The sequence below is a fragment of the Balaenoptera physalus genome (assembly GCF_965194825.1).
Source record: "Balaenoptera physalus genome assembly, chromosome: 7".
Lineage (NCBI taxonomy): Eukaryota > Metazoa > Chordata > Mammalia > Artiodactyla > Balaenopteridae > Balaenoptera > Balaenoptera physalus.
The window spans coordinates 93,662,766-93,683,301 of record NC_138886.1 but is presented as its reverse complement, the minus strand read 5'-3'; the positions used below and the strand labels follow the sequence as shown (position 1 = coordinate 93,683,301).

Genomic DNA, 20,536 nt, shown 5'->3' with positions numbered 1-20,536 from the left:
ATAGGATTTTAAATCCTTTTCTTTCAGCGAGCCTTTCCAAATTCAGACGCTTTCCTTTAAATCCCCTCAGCCACGGTACATTAATTTCAATTCACCAAGCCCATCGTGAAGGTCTGCCCTGTGTAAATCATTGTGCTGGTGTTGTTTGGGGCACAAGCTGTTAAGAAACTGTCCCTGCCCTCAAGGAACTTTCAATCATAATGCAGTTGCAAATATTTTGTATAACAAATATAACATAGTTATTTTATCGTGTTAGATTATTGTATAGGCTGAGTTAAAATGTGGGCAAATATATTTCACAACTGGCCATTTAGATTTCTACAAACTCCCCTGACACGCTATGGATAGCTCCTGAGATAAATGCCGTCCTGACCCCTGAACACAAATAATGGTTTGCTGTAGTGTTGATTTTCATTCGTGAATTATTTCTCTCTTCTTCCTCCATCACCATAATCTTCTTTGTCTTCTCTTCCCAAGATGAATTCATTGAGCACTTCTTTGTGTTACTCACTGTACTGTTGAGGGACAGTGGCAGCCAAAACTGAGGGGTTTGGTTTGTGTTCTATAAACAGTAGGTGTTTAATAAATGATAGATCCACTGCCTTTATTTCCTTTTAACTTGTCCGCAGATATTCTCCAAAAAGAAGGAAAGGGAGTGGGTTTGACACAAAGAAATCTAATGAATCTATTGGTGCCTTCAGGGGGGTTCGACAGTAGGTAAGTGAGAAAGAAGGCAAAAAAAGAGTAAAAGCAGGTGTAGGGGAGGGCCACAAGAAGAGGATGAATCTGACCTTCCATATCATCTGAGTTAATCCTTTCGCCTCTTCCCTGCCAAGGAAGTATTAGTAATTGTTCTCACCTTACCAGTAGGGAAACAGGCTCAGGAACGTCAAGCATCTAGATCACCTGGTTCAAATCCAGCTTTGTGATTTTAAAGGCAGTGACAGGCCGACACTCTTTCCCCCACAAGATGCTGTCTCCTCTCCAGTGGGCAGGCAGAGGGGAGAGAAAACACTGAGAGAAGAGGGTCCCAGGTGTAGCTGGTAGATGCTGCCATTGGGACCTGCTGGATCTACAGGCGTCACTTGAGAGCCAGGCTCTGCTCATCCCCCGTATTTCTGCTTGTGCCCCTGCTGACTGCTCACATGTGCCAGGACCCAGGGCCACCATGCCCACTGAGCCCTCCCCAGGCCCGTGCTAATCCCTCACCCTGTGCCTGCTCTCACTCCGCCCTTCCGGTCTTGGCTTCCATGCTCCTCCAGCTGCCAAAGGAGCTGGCATTACCAAGCCTGGTGACCTTTGCCACAGAAGGAGAACAGTCAAGACTTCGGCAGTCTCTGGGCAGCACACTGTTTATTATTTCATCATGACACTATTAGCAGTAATCTTAGCTAGCCCATGCTGACCACACAGTATGGGCTTTGTAACCCTCACAGCATCCTTGTGCATTAGGAAGATACTATTATTCTCATCTTATAAATGAAGACGCTGACGCTTAGTAAGATCAATTAAACTGCATGATAAAAAGGAGCTCAACTTCATTAGCACCCAAGAAAATGCAAATTAAAACTCCGATAAGATAACTTTGAAAAGAATCAAATTAGCAAAGTTAGTACGTTGGACAATATCTCATGTTGGTGAGAATCTGGAGCAACAGAAACTCTTCCACTCTGTTATGGAGGGCATACGTTTCCACTTTGGACAAGAATTTGCCAGTATCTAACTAAGGGGAGAATGCGCCCACCATTGGACCCGTCAGTTCCACTCCCCTTCACTCAAGGCATATACGTTAGGGAAGCACTCAGTGAGCACAAGGAAATAGGTACAAAAACGCTTATAGCAGTGTTGTTTATGATAATGGAAACGACCTAAATGTCCATCAACAGGAACATGGGTAAATAGATTACGGTGTGGTCATACAAGGAAATACTGTATAGCAATAAAATGGATAACTAGAGCTAGACCTAGCAAAACAAATAACTCCCAAACATGTTGACTGCAAAAAAGCAGAAACCAAAGAATACGTACCAACAAACAAAGAAAAAACCAACACATACTATATAATGCTTTTATGAGATTTAACCACTACAAAACAATGCTTAGAGATATGTACACATATAGCAAATATATAAAAGATGTATTGTACATGGGAATAAAACACCAGATTCCAGACACTGGTTACCTTGGGGGAGGAAAGGGAAATGAATAGAGAAGCACACAGGGCTCTTCAGCTGTACTGGTAAAGTTTTCTATCTTAAACAGGATAATAGGTATATAAGTGTGATTATGTTAATTTTTTTGCTTTTGGTATGTTTTGATAAATTCATAATGTATTTTAATTTTAAGAATTGTTTAAGGCCTCACAACTAGGAAATAGAAGTTTAGATCCCACACTTTTTTGCTTCCCAGTACATCATACTGCCCATCAGAGGAAGGAGTGAATATTTAAAAAAAAAAAAAAAAAAAGCTACTAATTCCATCTAGTCTTTGGACAGACCTTGAGAATGCAATTGTTTAGTGACAAAGGGACCCTTACTTTGTATACCAGAGGCAATCCTGAAAAACAAGGTATTAAATATTAATAGCTTGAAATCATGTTTTTCCATTGTCTTATGTCATTTATTTAGAACTATGTTTCTACAAACATTTTCATGACAAAGCCTAAGGAAAGCAACAAAGGGATCCCCACATTCATTTCAAATGATTTTGTTCATGTAGAGTCCTAAGGCTATTTTATTCTCCCAAAGAGATCCATCAAATACCAGATAATGAGTCAGTAGTCTTCATTTAAAGCCCCTTTACACTAAAATACTCCACAAAATTTATCCTTATTTTGTTGAAAGTTCTCACTTAGTTCATCAGTATCAATTCAGGAACTTAGCAGGAACTCCTCCATGTCCTCTGATAATTATCCATTGAATGCCCATCAGTTGGTGCTCTGGTAGATGCTGGGGAAATAACAGTGGACCAGACAGCCCTGCCTTGAACGAGCTTTCAGTTTCCTGGGGGAGGCCAACAAGTAAAGCAGGTAGATATAGTACAGTTGGGTGTGGTGCTGTGATGGGGTACGTGGTGGCCTTGATATGGAGGAACAGAAAGTGGGACTTAACCCTATGGTGTTGGGTCTGGGGAAGCCTCTGAGTGAGGGTGATATTTAAGCTGAATTCTAAAGGATGAGTGAAAATTGGCTTCTAGATAAAAAAGTAATTTCATTCTTTCTTTTCAGAGGATTCAGTCATCTTACTGTCGAACTTTTTCATCAACCAAAGTGGAGGAGAAAAGTCGTATTTTAAGGTATCTCTTACCTGAGAAAAAAGACCTGTGATTCTTCCGTAGATGTATTTCATCATCCTTTTTACTGTGTGTTCAAAACGAATCACAACTGAGTAAACTAGATTCCTACCATCCTTTGTCAAAAGTGTGACTACACCCCAGATCTAAGTGAGTAAGTCGGGGCAGATGTGTCTGCAGTGAGAACATAATTGCCCTGATTTTACTGCATGTTTTAAAAATCCCTCTTGGCCTAGTTACCCAGGAGAAGGAATATAAACTCAGCTTCTCTGCACACCCAGAAGGTTCAGAGCACAGACCAGGAAGCACAGGGGCCGGAAGGTATCACTGCAGCATCTTTCAGCCACGTTGACTCAAAACAAAGCCATAGAGGCTAGTGAAATTGCAAAACTGGCAAAACATGTAGATTTCATGAAGTCAGAGGAAATGATGTTAGAGAAATGTTGAAATCACAGGAAAGCCATGGTGAAATAGGTACCTGGCAGAGCAGGACCAGAAAACAACTGGAAAAAAAAAACCCAAAAAACCCAGAAAGAGAAAATTGACAAGGATGATGATAATATGTGTTTCAAAAAGAAAGATTTGAATGTCAAAAGACTAAGAGAAAACTGATGAAGCACTCAAATGTTTTTTAAATTACCATATCTATATTATTCTAAAACTATGTGAAATAAGCTATCAAATAATTTTCCTGAAAAATTATACCCAAAGCAACATGATTCATTTTTCATTCCATTCTAAGTTCTAGAATATGGTTGCCTTTACAATACATAGATTCATTTCTTCCAGATAAAGTCCTAATCGGTTTATCAATTTTGACTATAAACTTGCACTCTCAGTTTTAAGTAGTGCCAACCTTCCTCAATAACAGCCTCCCTCTGTGTTACCAGCCTCTTGCTCATACTTGATTCTCTAGGCCTCTGTGCAACGTTTCCTGACGCCTCAGAGAATAAACCTCCAGCTAGCCCAAGGCCTTCTTCAACCTGGAAGGCTCATCCAAGTGTTCTGCGTCAAGAGGTCTTTTATCAGCCTGCCCTTTGGCTGAACTGTCCTTGAGTCTGAGGTCACTTTGAAGTCTTTGACCTTGACCATGGACTCTTTAAACACTAAGGAAGAAAGAGATATGCTAATTCCATATGCTGTCAGGGAGGAAAACTTTCTCTGCCCACTATCCCTTACTGACAGCACCGGGTTCAGGAGGGGGCCTGTTTCCTGGTCCCATGTGTGGAGTCTTCTGTTGTCCCTCTGGATTTCAGTGTGATGACTTCTCCTTATAGGGTTCACGCTCCACGGGGGTAGGCGTGCAAGTCTGAAACAGAACATTTCATTTTTCTCTTGTGGCTTATTGACTTCTTGAATTCAAAGCTAAGCTCTGCTCCCTAAGTGAATTGTGAGACCAAAAATGAGCCTTGTGAATTTATCATGTGCCTCCCATGCCCTGCCCTTTCACAGAAATTCCCGGCGACCTCAGGTACCGGCATTGCCCCACTCTTTCACTGGGGTTGATCTGCATCAGACAAAGGCCCAGGGAACACTTCCTAACAATCATTCCTTCCAGTGCAACTTTCACTGGGGCCTCTGCCATATCCTCACACATTCTGTTCTATAACCACCTTACAGGCTTTTCCAACATTCTACCTTTTCTTGTAGTTTCAATTCTAGGTGTCTATATTCCCAGAGTGCTTTGTTGTACGTCTCCTAAGACTTTCAGCTTTTTGTTTCAGATTCTAGCAATCTGTGTGTGTGTTTCCTCATTTTCCTGATAGTCCCCGCTTGTAACAAGCCTTCTACAGAATCTCCCATCTGGAACTATACCTCTTTGGTGGCCAACTGTGTAGCAGAACCCTGGATTCAGCTAGAGTTAATTCAGTGCTTGAGCAGACTTTTGAAATCAGGACTTTCTAAACAAAGGGATTCATAAGAAGTAAGTAAATCCTACTGTTTGTCAATGTGGACACAAATTCACTGGCAAGTCAAGTAATTGTAAACCACAGTGGTTAAGGGCATGGGCTCTGGAACCAGCTTGCCTGGGCATGTTACTTAAAACTGTGCTTCAGCTATAAACTGGGGATCGTAATAGCTCCTAATTTATAGGGGGGTTGTGAGGATTAAATATATGTAAAGCATTTAGAATAATGCCTAGCATATAAAAGCTCTTAAAAAATAAATATGTGTGTGTGTACGTTTGTGTACATCTGTCTTATTTTGACCACCAAAACTAATATATTGTAGTGATCAACCGTGTGGGTTTGGAGAAAGGTAGGTCTAAGTTTGAATTCTAGCTTTGCCATTTACTGGCTGTAGGAAACTGGCAAGTTAATAAGCTCCTCTGAGCCTACTCACTCATTTATGAAATGCAAGGAATAAAACCTACCTCACAGGCACATGAGATTTCCCAGATACAAAGCATTTCCTTCGTTCATTCAGTAGATATTTACTGAGCACACACAAGCCCCAGGTATTTTGCCAGGCACCGAGGATAAAGCAGAGAACAAGACAGAGACCGTGTCCCTACAGTGGAATTTGAAGCACACTGATCACTTAGTGACTAGGAAGACCCCTGCCCTCTGTGCACAAGTCCAAGCCTCTGTCCACTTTCTGTGTCTGGTTGGATGCTTTGCTGGACTTGCATCTTGGCTCGCTATCGACTCAGTCCTTTCCTTCGCCCTGGATCCTGCCATCACCTTGAACATCGACACGGGGTAATGAAGCACCAATTTCCCTTGGCTGCCACCCAGCCCCTGGACATTGTAGTTACCTGGAGCCAATCCACACCTGAAACTTTAAATTAATTTAATACCCCACTCTCTGACCACATCCCCCGTTTCAGGTCTTAGTCTCCATGTTTTTTCTTCTCCTGGTTTATTTTTCAAGCCCAACTATATGTATGTACTTAAACCTAATGTGACCATATAATTTATCATCCAAACTGGGACACTTCTGAGAGTGTAAAGGGTACTAAACGTAATTAACAGGTAAAATTCAGGACCATCCAAGCAAACCAGGATTTGTTTCCACTTTCCTTCAACCCTTCTCTTGCAGACAACGTAAATAGTCTTTTCTCTCTTTTCCTGTTGGTATTTGCACTCGGCAAAACCCGTGGCATATTTCAGTTCAAGCATCAGCCTCTTCTGCAGCCCCTGGAGAAAGTGACACCAGTGGGCAGATATTTGTGCCACCTACCTTTGTGCTGCATGTCCCTCATCAGCACCCCCATCTCCCTGTTCCAACAGTTCCTTCGAAACCTTTCTGTTTGTGGCTTTCATCTGTACTTGTTTGTCTCTCCTGGACTCCTTCCTGGGGACTGATGACCAACACCAGTGATTTAAGCGGGACCGTCAAGCCCGGGCCCCCCCCTCCTCATTCAGGGGGTGGGCTTGCTCCACAAGCCGGCAGGTCCCTCGGAGGATCCCTTCCCTGAACCCAGCTGCAGGCTCAGGGGTGACTCAAACCAGGTGAATCGGCATCCTTCCAAGCATCTTTCTGCCAGGGCCATGCCTTCAACCATCATGGCATGCCCACCCTCTTTTTTTTTAACCTAAATATCTCCAATGGATCTTTGGTAACTCAGCCCAGGCAATCATTAGCCCAGGGAGGGAGCTTTAGACCTCTCTGCCCCATCCAGTATCGTGCTTACCATTTTCTGTAATTATCTGTCTATCTCCTCCAGCAGACTCAGGGTTGGTCTATTGCTCTGTTTCTCCAAAACAAGTACTCAGTAAATACTTGATAAATTCCTATTAAGGGTGGAAGGATGTTGGTGGGAAGGAGATCCCTAGTTGAGCTCCTCTCCTCTTTGTGTCAGTTATCCTGGCCAGAGCTGACTCAGTTTCCCTCATCCTCTTTTGTTCTGCTTCAGCACTGATCTGCTCCCCAGGTTGCACCTGCCCTTTGCACTTGTCTAAGAATCCCTTTCCGGCTGCTCAGTCACTGTACTAGCAATGCCATGAGGCCCCTCTTAGCCTGGCTGGTCACTCTGGTCACACTGACCGTCAAATGTCTCTAACCTGACTGGCCAGGTCTCACGTGCACACAGCCTTCCTCTTCATCTGCTGCTGAGGCTCGGGACGGGCAGGGACCGATTTCCCGCCAGGATGGCTGTGGGCTGTTAACCACTCCTGCCCACACCGCCACCTCAGACACAGACTGACCCTCTCTGGGGAGGCTTTTGCTGCCCCACACTTCACAGTCTTCCCCTTTATAGACAAGTTGACAGGAATCAAAGACAATTTAAGTTCTGGTCTCAAGCCTTGCAGTACTTTCAACCTTCTAATCTTTTCTTATCCTTAGATGTGGTTACATAAGCTCTTTAATGCTAGACCCAGGTCTTGTCCATCTTTGTACTGTCTATTGCCCCTGGCACTGTACTCTATATACATTTTAGAACCTCAGTAGATGTTCACGGTGACGAAATAGAAAGGTGATGGCACTCGTTCTGCAGAATGTTAAGCCTTCCCTGCATTATTCCAGAGTTCGGCTGCACATGTTTTCTAAGCAGACTTACCCTGCAGCTCTCAGGAAAAGTAGTCACATGGCTTCTCTCTAGTGGCAAATGGCAAACTCCATCTCCAGTGTGACGTGCCCAGCCCTGACACGGGCATCAGCATCTGGTGCAACCAGTGTATAATGCTCAGAGCTTATCCTAGTGGTTGGGTCCAAAGTGGGCTTCTTTCCCAGGTATCCAGGATGAGTACAGTGATGACAGGGACACCATCCTGAGTTTCCCAACTAAATGCATACCTTTTTTTTTTTTTTTTTTACTTATTTATTTATTTTTGGCTACGTTGGGTCTTCATTGCTGTATGCGGGCTTTCTCTAGTTGCGGCGAGCGGGGGCTGCTCTTCGTTTTGGTGCGCGGGCTTCTCATTGCAGTGGCTTCTCTTGTTGAGGAACACGGGCTCTAGGCGTGCGGGCTTTATAGTTGTGGCATGCAGGCTCAGTAGTTGTGGCTCGTGGGCTCTAGAGCACAGGCTCAGCAGTTGTGGTGCACGGGCTTAGTTGCTCCACGGCATGTGGGATCTTCCCAGACCAGGGCTCAAACCCGTGTCCCCTGCATTGGCAGGCGGATTCCTAACCACTGCGCCACCAGGGAAGTCCCTGCATACCCACTTCTTAGAGGACATTAATGCAGCATAAAGCTCACAGGAAGACCAGGATGAAGTATCAGAGGGTTCTGGGTTGAACAAAGTAAGCAGGTCTCTTATCTTCTCCGTGTTCTCCTACTTTTCTTCTGATCTCACTGGTCAGCTTTCTCAGGCTCCTTGGCTGGCTCCTCCCCTCCACCTCTCCTCAGCCTCTGAAGGTTGGCAGCCCCAGAGCTCCTTCTCAAGTCCCCTTTCTTCTCTGTCTACAGTCTCTCTGGTGGCCTCAGACTTGTGTTTTTAAATAAATGTAGATGCCAGGATTCCTAAATTTTATGTCCAGCCCCAATGCCTCCCAATTTCCGCACTCCTTTATCCAAGTGGCTAACTGACCTCTTCACAGGGAGGTGTAATTAGCATCTCAAACAGAACTAGAACTTAAGCACCCACAAACTATAGTTCAAAGAGAAGTAGGATTAAAGCTCTTTGAGCCCAGGGACTGCTGTCTTAGTTACACCTGTATCCCCAGCACCTGGAATATGGAATTGTATCTGGTGCTTAACAAACATTTGTTAAATGAAAGATTTCTTGACTGTAGGACTTTTTAGAACTTTTTAGATGATATTGGGCAATAGAATCTCCTGAGGGTAGCATTATCTAAAATCACTTGAAAGCTTTCTTAAGGAGCACCTAAAAGAGACTAGGATCCTGAGTGCACACCTTTGGAAGACTGATCTGGGTGGGGACATCTTTTTCCCCCAGTACAGGCTGGCCAAAATTAGACGAGCACACCCCGCCAGCAGTTCTTCCCATCTTGGTGGGTTCACAATCAAATAGAAAGGTTTGAGGGTAAAACACTGTGAGAGGCTATCCTAAGTAAAACAGGAAACATGGATGGCACCTCACCCAGCAGGGTGTTGGTGGTTTACTTAGGTAGATGGGAGCTCAATTTGAGTTCATAGTACTTAATGATGATTGTCACTGTGATGAGTTTATAGACAAAAATGGGAATTATATGGCGATATGAAGTGCTATGAATAAATATTAATTGCAATCACTATACCCGCATGATTGCAGAAATGTTTTTGGTTAGCTGATCAGGGAAAAGAGGAAGCTTAAAATTGATAGAAAATTTACCTGTATTGTCTGCAGAGAGCAAAATGCTAGGATGCTAGATTTTTCTGAGATTTTTAAGACCATAGACAAGAATCCTGAACCCCAAGAAGTTACTAATACGATGTTGATCATGGAGGCTAAGATACTAAAACAGCGATAAAGACAACAGAACTTCCAAATACCAAACAGCAGACACTGACCTAACACCAAACGGTCCAAATGAGCAGCGACTCCCTGAGAATGAAATCCATTCCTGGCTGGTGAATTTAGAGGTAGGTATTCAGTACCTGGTGAACTTCAAGGTTCTTAGAGGTCCTCACAGGACTGAGCTCTCCAGGGGACTATGAATCACTAGATTCAACAGAGGTGATCTATAACATGAACATTTGCATTTTGATAATGTTTGACTATCCACCAAATGTTTCCATTTAATCCTCAAAATACCCTGTGAGCTATTTCTCAAGAACAATGTCAGGACATAATTGGTCATCAATAAGTATTTACTGGATGAACATTGAATGGTTAGATAAAACATGAAAAGAGAGTACTTACAAAGTCCCTGTATACAGTGATGTACTGGTAAATGTTGACAACCCACCTTCCCCTTTTCTCATCACTCCTAAAGCCCTGATTTATAGCACTTGCCTATTTCTGTTGTGTAAATGCTCTCACCATGGCTGATTTCAAGCTACTGACACCATTGAAGGAGGAGTTGGGAAGGGATACATACAAGTGTCTCTCATAAGCCAAAATGAGCTGGCTCCAACATATGTATCGCCTTTTGCAATTACTAGAAATCAATCCGAGGAAATCAGAATTACATGGCAGCTGATGATATGAAATTATTTTCTCTGAGCTACCACATTGAGAAAGACATTGACAAACTGTTATTTCGGAAATGGAGAACACCCGTTTCAAGGACTAGATCAGCCATCCATTTAATTTTATCTTATCTAAAAGGCAAATTATGCTTATGGTTGCAAAGGCACAAGCCAGTTTAAAAGCTTTGGCAGCAGTATTCTGAAACCATGCATTACTCCATGAAGTTATCCCTGCTTCTCTAGAAAATGCAATGTGACCCTAATTTTCCAAAATAGATTGGGTTGCTTATTACTGAAAAAAGAGAAAAAGGGATGACTTGAAGAATGTCTGTGCTTCCAAATTTTGGTAAAAATTATAATACCCTAAACACACAAAAATTCTAGGAATAATAAACCATTTGAGTTTAAAAAGTTTTTGTTTTTGTTTTTTTTGGTAAAGAATGAATAGTATGTAAGTTGATTTTCTTCTTTCAAAATGTACTTGAACACCCAAGTTGCTGTTACCGTGGCCCTCCATGTGCACAGCTGGTTGAGTACATGGATAGAGAGGGCCAACAGTATAAGGGACTTGAGCAGCTGTGGGTTTTGGTATCTGCAGATACTGAGCACCAAACCCTATGGATACCGAGGGACCATGTCCTTTTTTTCCTTCCTCTTTTATTTTTCTTTCCTGAATCCCCCAACCCTCTTCCTTAAGTGACTTTTTATACTGAATTGAAATATGTATTTTATTATGTAACATTTATCAAATAAATTTTGAGGTTTCATCTTCTGATTTAAATTTTTTCCCTTAAGGATCCCCTGTTTAAATATTAAAATAAAGTAAACAATTCCCTGAAGCTGTCAAATTGCATTACAATGTCATTTCTGTCCTTTGAAATTCCTCACAATATCCGTTAACAGTGACAGCTGCACAGCATGATGCCAAGTTTCACTAAGTAATAAAATCGTGGATAAGAATCAAGTTCACAGACAACCCCACTGTTTGGGACGAGGCAAGAGGCAATCTTCTGTGTAAATTTATTTCAAGTCCTTTCTATGACCTCTGAAACTATAGTCTTTGCTCCTTCCATTTGCAATTTGTTTATTTATCAAACGCCTACTACATAGGAAGTACTGGGAATAAGAAAGTAAGTTCCTCAAAGAACTAAAATTCTAGCCAGGAGACCAGCTGAGTTCTGGGACTGACAAACACTGGCGTGTCTCTACAATCTGTGCTTTGGAGTCCAGAGTGGCAAGTGATTAATTTTCTTGGGAAGGATAACAGGAGAGCAGGAGAAATGGTATGGGCCTTTCCTGCTTGCCTTCAAACTCTTATCCTCACTTACAAAGAAATCTGAATATTTCAAATGAAAACCAAAGTAAGAGCTCTAATTACCTCATGTGAATTTAAAATCTAGGATTCCTAACAACTCTTTTTAACTTTAGCGTAATATTTTTCTTCTATGAAATTATCTTCGCCTAATGGAGAGAAAAAAGGTCTGAAACATCTCCACACAGTCCCCAAACCTCATTTTATTCATTTTATTTGATACTTTTTCCACATCAACACTTTTTAAAATAATGCATTCCCCATGATTTGAGTTTCACAATCATTTTCTTCTCTTTTCTTGCTCTACAGAGGTCTCATGTACAGCGGGAATCAGAAAGGTCTTATCACACACCCTGGCTCTTACGTTTACTTACCGCTCAGCCCAGGTAAAGTTACTTAATCTTGCTGAGAGTCAGTTTCCTATTCTGTAAAATGGGGATGACAATATCTCCCACATGGCTTGTTGTGCAGGTTAGGTAAAATAATGAATATAAATTACACCAAATACAGTGCCTGGCAGATAGTAAGTGCTCAGAACAATATATTATAATGCAACTATTATTTATTGTTATTGTAAAAACAATAATGCACTAGAATACCTAAAAAGTTGGTATCAGAAGAAAATATTGAGAAACTAAAATAACTCACAAAATTGATAGTGAACTCCTAAAAAATGATGTTGGCATTAATTTTGCCAATAAAATACCCAACAACAATTTGAAAAGGAGAACTGATGAAGCCAGTCATTCGGTGATCTCGGCATATTTTCCCTACAAGAGGAAGACTTAGGCAAAGTCAGTCCTTTAAATACAGTCTGTCAGGGGTTCCCAGTTAGTCTAGTGTCCCTGCTGGTGGGCAACTGGTACTGACAGCCTGGAGCAGGCTGGTCCTGGATTCACTTCAAGTGTCACATGATTCATCACCCAGTTCTGTCGGTACTATCTCTCCTAAGTCAACGCTTATCTGTTCCTCCCTTGGATTACTACTACAAGTGTCATGAATAAACTAGCTGCCATCAAGGCCTCTCATTTAGATTTTTTCCCCAAACCTAGTTCAGAATAACTTATCTCCCATTAACTCATTTAACTCAATCTTTATGGTTTACGTTATATGGTTTATTGCTTAAGCATACAGCTTTTGTAGTCAGATAACCGGAGTTGATGTTTTGGTCCTGCCATATACTAGCTATGTGACATGACCAAGTTGTTTAATTTCCTGAAGCTTCAGTTTCCTAATACTTAAAGTGGGGAAAATAATACTCCCTCGCTCACAGGGTTGTTACAGTGACAGAGCCCCTAGCATTGTGCCTTGCCTTCAGTAAAAGCTCAGTAAATGTTAGTATTGCTGTTATTTACCATGTGATGTTTAGAAATACATGGAAACCTTATAGCCTCTACCTACCTGTCACCTGTCAGTGTCAATATTTACAAATTAACTCCCAGCAAAATAAATTGCAACCTTAAATATTTTGACTGAAATACAGTATATAAAGAATTGTGGCATCCTGAGAATTTAAAGCATTCTAGAGCACTTGTTTACTTAATCAAAGCTTTAGGAAGTGGTTAAAAAGGATGAATCTTATCTAACAAACTCTGAGAATCCACAAGCAAAAAATTTTCACAAGACATTAGAGGAGAAATCAAAGAGACTACAAGACCCAAACGAAATGAATCGGAAAACAGCCAGAGAACTTTGGAAAAAGAGAAGTATATTTTAAAATGGAAAGAAGACACAGAAGCCTTAGAACTAACCCAAGGGTTACAAATTCTAATGGCTACACAGCCGGTTTGGGAACATTAATGAGTGAAGCCTGTAGGTGAAAATCAGAAAGGCTGCCTCTGTAGGGCTTGGCCATCCAGCTCCGGCCTGTTCTTACCATGTGGGATTGAGGGCACACGGTGCCCCGCCTCTCTCCAAACCCAGCAATTTAGATGGTTTTAGTCTGAAAATTCTGATATATTACTGTATGTAGTGAAGTGAATTTTTACAACTGTTTAAAACACTGCATGAGCTAAACAAACACTGGAAAATGCAAGACATATTAAAAGAACAAACACCTCTTTTTTAACAACTGGATTATAACAAAGACTTGGAGGCCTTTATTATAAATTCGGTCATCAAAGGCGGAAAGCAAAGAGACTGAACTGATGTTTATTGACCTCCTACTGGTGCCTTACGTTTTAAAATCTCATTTGACTCTTGCAATCTGTTGGGGAGAACACACTGTTGTCATTTTCCAGATGAGGAAACAGACCAAGGATGATAGAGAAACTTGCTCTTGGCCACACAGCTAGGAAAAGGGAAGCCAAGGTAGAATTCATATTTACCTTGACCTCAAACTCCGCCATTGCTCTGGTGGTCATTAGAATACACCTTGCAGACCTTCAACGACAGGGAGCTTGATGTTTCAAGGGACAGTAGTTGAGTTCGAACTCCATCCTTTTGTCCGTTTGAGGACATGCCTCCCACTGCTGTTCTCAGCCAATGACAGCACGCCACGTGGCTGGATGCAGGAGATGGCTCAAGGGCTGCTTGTAGGCCTTGCTCAACCTTTCTTGGTCTGTATAGTAGTCTAGGATGTTTCCACCACTTGTTTTTCTCCCTCTCTCCTTCACTGGGGCCAGGCTTGAACTGCAGGCTGAGGGCTCTCCCAGCCTTTCCCGGGCTCCCACCCATTTTCTCTCCCAGGTGTTTAAAAAAGTCACACCTTTATCCATCTGGATGGCTGCTTCTCACAGGACTCTGACTAACAGCAATTGTCAAAAGGCCCACAGGGGCCCTACACTTGCCTGGGAAAACCTGACTTGGTCCATTAGGAAACCCGACAGACACCAATCTTCAAAAGAAACTGCATCCATCCAATAATGACTTTTTTCTTTGACAGCTGTATTTGTTCATAACCTCTTCTAACACCCTGTGAATATGTTAACCAATTGTATGTGACAACGCCATCACCAGCATCCAGGAGCAAGTGACAATCCAGCCCGTGTTAACAGCCCACTTAGCCCCAACTCACCTGGTCCTGCTGCTTGATCCGTCCGTAAATATATTCAGCAAATGGTTTACGAGGAATAAACTTCCCGTCTCCTGCTGTGACATTGAAAACTCCAGCTTCATACACCACTTTGCCTCTTGAAATAGTCACCAGGGGCACCCCATGGCACACCATGCCCTCGAAGATGTTGAAGTTAACAGCCTGATGATGAGTTTTTGCCGAAATGGTCCTGACGTAAAAACAAAGATGTTCCCGATCATTACCAGCTCATTTGACAAATATGAAATATTAAAAGAATGACTTAGAAGAAAAGTTAGCAACTCTATTAAGCCATAGCTTTATCACTGGAACAAGTGACTTTAAGAATAGAACATAGCATTAACATTTTATTGCAAAGTAATTACATTTTCTGAGAGAAAAACCCAGTAGATCACTCTTTACGGTGATTAATAAGGATGGAGCGAGTGGAAGAAGGGCATTGTCTCTCGTTTATAATTTTAAGTTATTTTTATGTATATGTTTAAAGAACAAAATATTAATTATAAAATATTTCAAACATAGATTAGTATGATGAACACACTGACTCAATACCCACTCCACACAATTTTAACTTTTGCAGACACAGTGGAGGTTTCCTCAATACCTCCCTGTCCCTCAAATTCCATCCCTGTCCCTCCCTTCCCAGAGGCAATCGTTAATTGGTAGTTATCGTATATGGTCTTTATTATGTTGAGGTAGGTTCCCTCTATGCCCACTCTCTGGAGAGTTTTTTTTTTTTATCATAAATAGGTATTGAATTTTGTCGAAAGCTTTTCCTGCATCTATTGAGATGATCATATGGTATTTATTCTTCAATTTGTTAATGTGGTGTATCACATTGACTGATTTGCGTATATTGAAGAATCCTTGCATCCTTGGGATAAATCCCACTTGATCATGGTGTATGATCCTTTTAATGTGTTGTTGGATTCTGTTTGCTAGTATTTTGTTGAGGATATTTGCTTCTATATTCATCAGTGATACTGGTCAGTAATTTTCTTTTTTTGTAGTATCTTTGTCTGGTTTTGGTATCAGGGTGATGGTGGTCTTGTAGAATGAGTTTGGGAGTGTTCCTTCCTCTGCAATTTTTTGGAAGAGTTTGAGAAGGATGGGTGTTAGCTCTTCTCTAAATGTTTGATAGAATTCACCTGTGAAGTCATCTGGTCCTGGACTTTTGTTTGTTGGAAGATTTTTAATCACATTTTCAATTTTGTTACTTGTGATTGGTCTGTTCATACTTTCTATTTCTTCCTGGTTCAGTCTTGGAAGGTTATACCTTTCTAAGAATTTGTCCATTTCTTCCAGGTTGTCCATTTTATTGGCATAGAGTTGCTTGTAGTAGTCTCTTATGATGCTTATCCCACTACCGGGCATATACCCAGAGAAAACCATAATTCCAAAAGACACATGCGCCCCAATGTTCAATGCAGCACTATTTACAATAGTCAGGTTATGGAAGCAACCTAAATGCCCACTGACAGACGATAAAGAAGATGTGGTACATATATACAATGGAATATTACTCAGCCATAAAAAGGAACGAAATTGGGTCATTTGTAGAGACGTGGATGGACCTAGAGACTGTCATACAGAGTGAAGTAAGTCAGAAAGAGAAAAACAAATATCATATATTAACGCATATATGTGGAATCTAGAAAAATGGTACAGATGAACCGGTTTGCACGGCAGAAATAGAGACACAGATGCAGAGAACAAACGTATGGACACCAAGGGGAGAAAGCGGGGGTGGGAGGGGTGGTGGTGGTGGGATGAATTGGGAGATTGGGATTGACATATATACACTAATATGTATAAAATAGATAACTAATAAGAAACTGCTGTATAAAAAAGTAAATAAAACTTTAAAAAATTCAACATAGAAAAAATTATACCTTGAAAAGGAAAACTATATCTTGAATTTCTTTCCCTTGTCTGTGGCAAAACTGGAAATTTGAGGACAATAAAAATAACAAAATATGTTGAATATAACCTCAGCATATTTTGTCATGTATTTGCATAGTCATCAGTATTCTCAGTAGTTTATTAATACTTTTCAATCTTACACAGTATGAAATGACTTCTAAGCTGGATATTTGGAAATACTGGGTGTTCGCCTTTCCCTAAATCACATTAAATGGAAAAGGAAAAAGAAAATCTGGCAGCAGTGGATCAGACAAGCATACTCTGAAGTTTCTACAAGCGCTTGCTCTCAGGAATGGATTAAAGAAAAGTGCTTTGCTAAAAATCCCAAGGCTAGGTCAAAGGAATAGCAGCTAAAAGCTCCCCTGCAACCCTAATCTGGAGGGGCGGAGCTGGGAGACTCACTGTGGCGCCTCCAGTGGAAATGAACGACACAACGCTGACCTGGTCCTGGGTTCCAGAATCCTGTACCCAATTATCTGTTTGGTTTCCACTCCTTAACACATCCAAACAGAATTCTTGATTTTCCATGATGACTCCAGCCCACACACTCGAGTTTGCTCCTCCCTTGAGTTTCTCATCTCAGTAAATGACACCCCCAGCCACCTTTCCTCACTCCTCAAACCATCATCAAGCCTGTTGGTTCTACCTCCAAAAAAAAAATAAATCCCAAACCTGCCCATTTCTCTCCCCCTCCATCGCTCCCACCGAGTCCACGCCACCATCATCTCTCATCTGGACGACCCCCAACACCTCTTACTGGCCTCCATGTTTCCATTCTTACCCTCCTACACTCCTTACCACCCCCCCACAAAGCTGCTCAAATGATATTTTAAAAATGAACATCAGATCAGGTCACTTTTCTGCTTGAAACCCTCCAGTCTGTTCCCCAAGAGACAAATAACTGTAAAAAAGCCCAGGTAATAATAATCATGAAAAAGAATCTGCTCCCAATGAGAAATACCAGCATGGAAAAGAAAAAGAAGATTTTCCTGTATGTCAGGTAGATACTTTATGACATTCTAGTTCATCTTTATGACACCTCTTCAAGGTAGAGAGTATTTTCTACACTTGACAAGTAAATAAATTGAGATTTAGAGAGGTTAAATAACTTGTCAAAGGACCTACGACTACTTTGATGAAACGGGAATCTTTTCATATTTTTTAAGTTAACATACAATAAAATTTACATTTTTAGTGTTAGTTCTATGACTGTTGACACCTGGATAGATTTGTTATCCTCACAACATTCAGGACACAAACAGTTCCATCGCCCCCCAAAACTCATACCATCCCTGCGTAGTCATAACCTCCCCCCACGCATAACTCCTGGAAATCCTTGATCTGTTCTCTATCTCCAGAGCAGTCTCTTTTCAAGAATGTCATGTAAATGGAATCATAGAGTATGTAACCTTTTGAAGCTGACTTCTTTCATTTGGCATAACTATTTTGAGATTTATCCAAGTTGTTGTGTGTATCAATAGGTCATTCCTTTTTAATTGCTGAGTAGTATTCCAATGTATGAATACACCACAGAGTGTTTATCCATTCACCTACTGAAGGACATTTGGGTTGTTTCCAGTTTTTGATGATTATGAATACAGATATTATAAAGATTCATGTATATGTTTGGTGTGAACGCTTTTCTTAGTGTAAATTCCCATGAGTGGCATCACTGGGTCCTATGGCCAGTGTATGCTGCACAAAAAGAGCTTTCAGTATCCTTAGGAACCAACTTACTGGTACAGAGAAACATTTAAAAGGTTAACAAATAGGAGGCAGGTACAAATACAACAACAATCATGTCAAACACTAAGGAGGAGGGAAGAGTACTGATCAAATAGTAAGTAATGTCATTAAAGTAGGAAAATGAATAAAATAGTTAAAGGGTTACTAGGTATAGAATGAGTTATGATAAGTTATGAGTTGGTGATGAAAGATACAAACTTAAAGAAAATAAATCTAGGAAACAACATAGAGGAGATTTAGACCTTCAGGCTAGAGTGTCGTTTTATGACCATCACAATCTCTCTTCGATACTTCCATAGTCTGGGCTACTGCTTTCCTGCATATCACAGTTACACTGATGGCAGAAGCTCTTGGGCTTATACTGTACAATGTTATATAAGCATGTCTGGACAGATGTATTAGTAAGGCTGCTATACAGAGAAAGTAAAATGCATAATAATTCATGCTGAAATGGTTATTTACCTACAAGAATGGGAGGCAAAAAAGGGAAAACCCTAAGACATAAAACTTTATTTTTCCAAGCAGGAAGTTAAGAGTTACAGATGCTGTTAGGAAAATAATCTAACAGAAGAAATAAGTTCTATACACAAAAATTGCAATTACGATATCTAAACTATTGAAAAACTGAAGCATAACAATTTCCCAGTGATTACTCAATGGAACATTGGGCTTCTGTGAAAGACTAGAAATAAGAATACACTGGGGAAGCAAAGAAAATGATAATTATATAATTTAAATGGAAAAAAAGTTACAGAAAGCATGGGAAAATACATATGCATGTGGACAAATGCAAAAGGAAATATACAAATTAAAGTGCTTGGGTGGCCTAGGAAAAAAACAAATAAATATGAAAGCAAAAGATCTGTGACAACAAAATATCAAATCAGATTTCTCTGCCGCAGCCAAAACAAAGGCCATTTTTTTGACTTTCTCAGCATTGGGGTTAGCAAGAGAAAGAAGGCAATTAGGCAACATCTAAGTGATTCTCTATAATAAGGTATTATGTCAATGAGGTCAAATTTACACAAAATGTAAATTCTCGGCATTATCACCAGCAGCAAAAAGAATGTGCTTCCACTTTCACATTGGAAGGTGTCTGACAGGGTGTCATTCCTCACCCAACTTTTTCCTTCCAGCCAGAGCTGCGAGTCTCCAGTTCTTTAGGAACTTCCACACTTCTGAGTCTTCCTTTTCCCTGGGTGCCCTTCTCACTGCTCAGATATGCCCCCTCCCTGCCCCAAGACTCTGCTCAAAAATCCTGGTCCCATGTCAATCATATCTCAATAAAGCTGGAAAAGAAAAGAAGAGAAGAAAACAGAAGAGAAAAGAAAGGAAATGAAACAGAAACGAAAGGGAAGGGAAGGGAAGGGAAGGGAAGGGAAGGGAAGGGAAGGGAAGGGAAGGAAAGGGAAGGGAAGGGCCAGCTTCTGGTTCCTAGAAGCTGACCCTGACAACCCACGGCAAAACCTTGCATTTTCCTCTGTGTTGTAGCATTATCTGAACCAATTGTAATGATCTCTTGATAATTACAGTGTTTTGGAAATAACAGAACACTGACTTACATGGAATGTAAACATCCAGTCCTAAAGTTCTGTTGTGTACTTAGCATTTCTGGTGAACTGTACAAGCTCATTAGTAAGAAATAAATAAATAAATAAAGGAACATTGTTATAATTATCATTCTTAGTTGTATCTTATCCAGTTAGATGAAACATTTGTTTATTGATACCTAAAAATACTTAGCAATACCAATATTATCAACACGATTAAGTCCGCAGCTAAGTACTATTACACCATGTCCTGGACGGTAATGCTCAAATACAGCTGTGTAAGAGTTTGCCCAAGGTTCATACAGCTTGATATTGAAGGAACCTCTGACAGGTTGGAATCACTGCCACTTTTTGAGCATACTGGTGTATCTGTAACCCCGTCATAAGAAGATGAAAAAAAGTGTGGTACATTTTCAATATTTGTTTTCAACAAAAAATAGAATGCAATATCATCATAAGGCTTATAAAATTATTACAAAATGTATTTAACATCTATTCATTACTAGTGCTGTATGGGAGATGTGGTCCATTAGTGGAATGAACACAAGTTCAAAGTCACACAACTGCCTTTCTAAGGACACTTGCTGTTCCTTTGAACATGCTTCCTCCAAGGCAGAGGCCTTCTGTTCTAAGGCAGAAGCCAGAACATGCCTTCCCAGGCC

General features: G+C 40.9%; 1 pseudogene across 1 annotated transcript in view; it reads right to left on the bottom strand.

Moving 5' to 3' along the window:
* Positions 1–4,469: 4,469 nt before the first annotated feature.
* The window catches only part of LOC309664493 (dihydropyrimidinase-like), a 77,843-nt pseudogene continuing 61,776 nt past the window's right edge, over positions 4,470–20,536 (bottom strand). The window contains exons 7-8 of the transcript XR_014268444.1: positions 14,638–14,845; positions 4,470–4,600 (exon numbers count right to left, since the gene is read on the bottom strand). The product of XR_014268444.1 is annotated as a dihydropyrimidinase-like (transcript). The remainder of the gene's footprint in view (positions 4,601–14,637; positions 14,846–20,536) is intronic.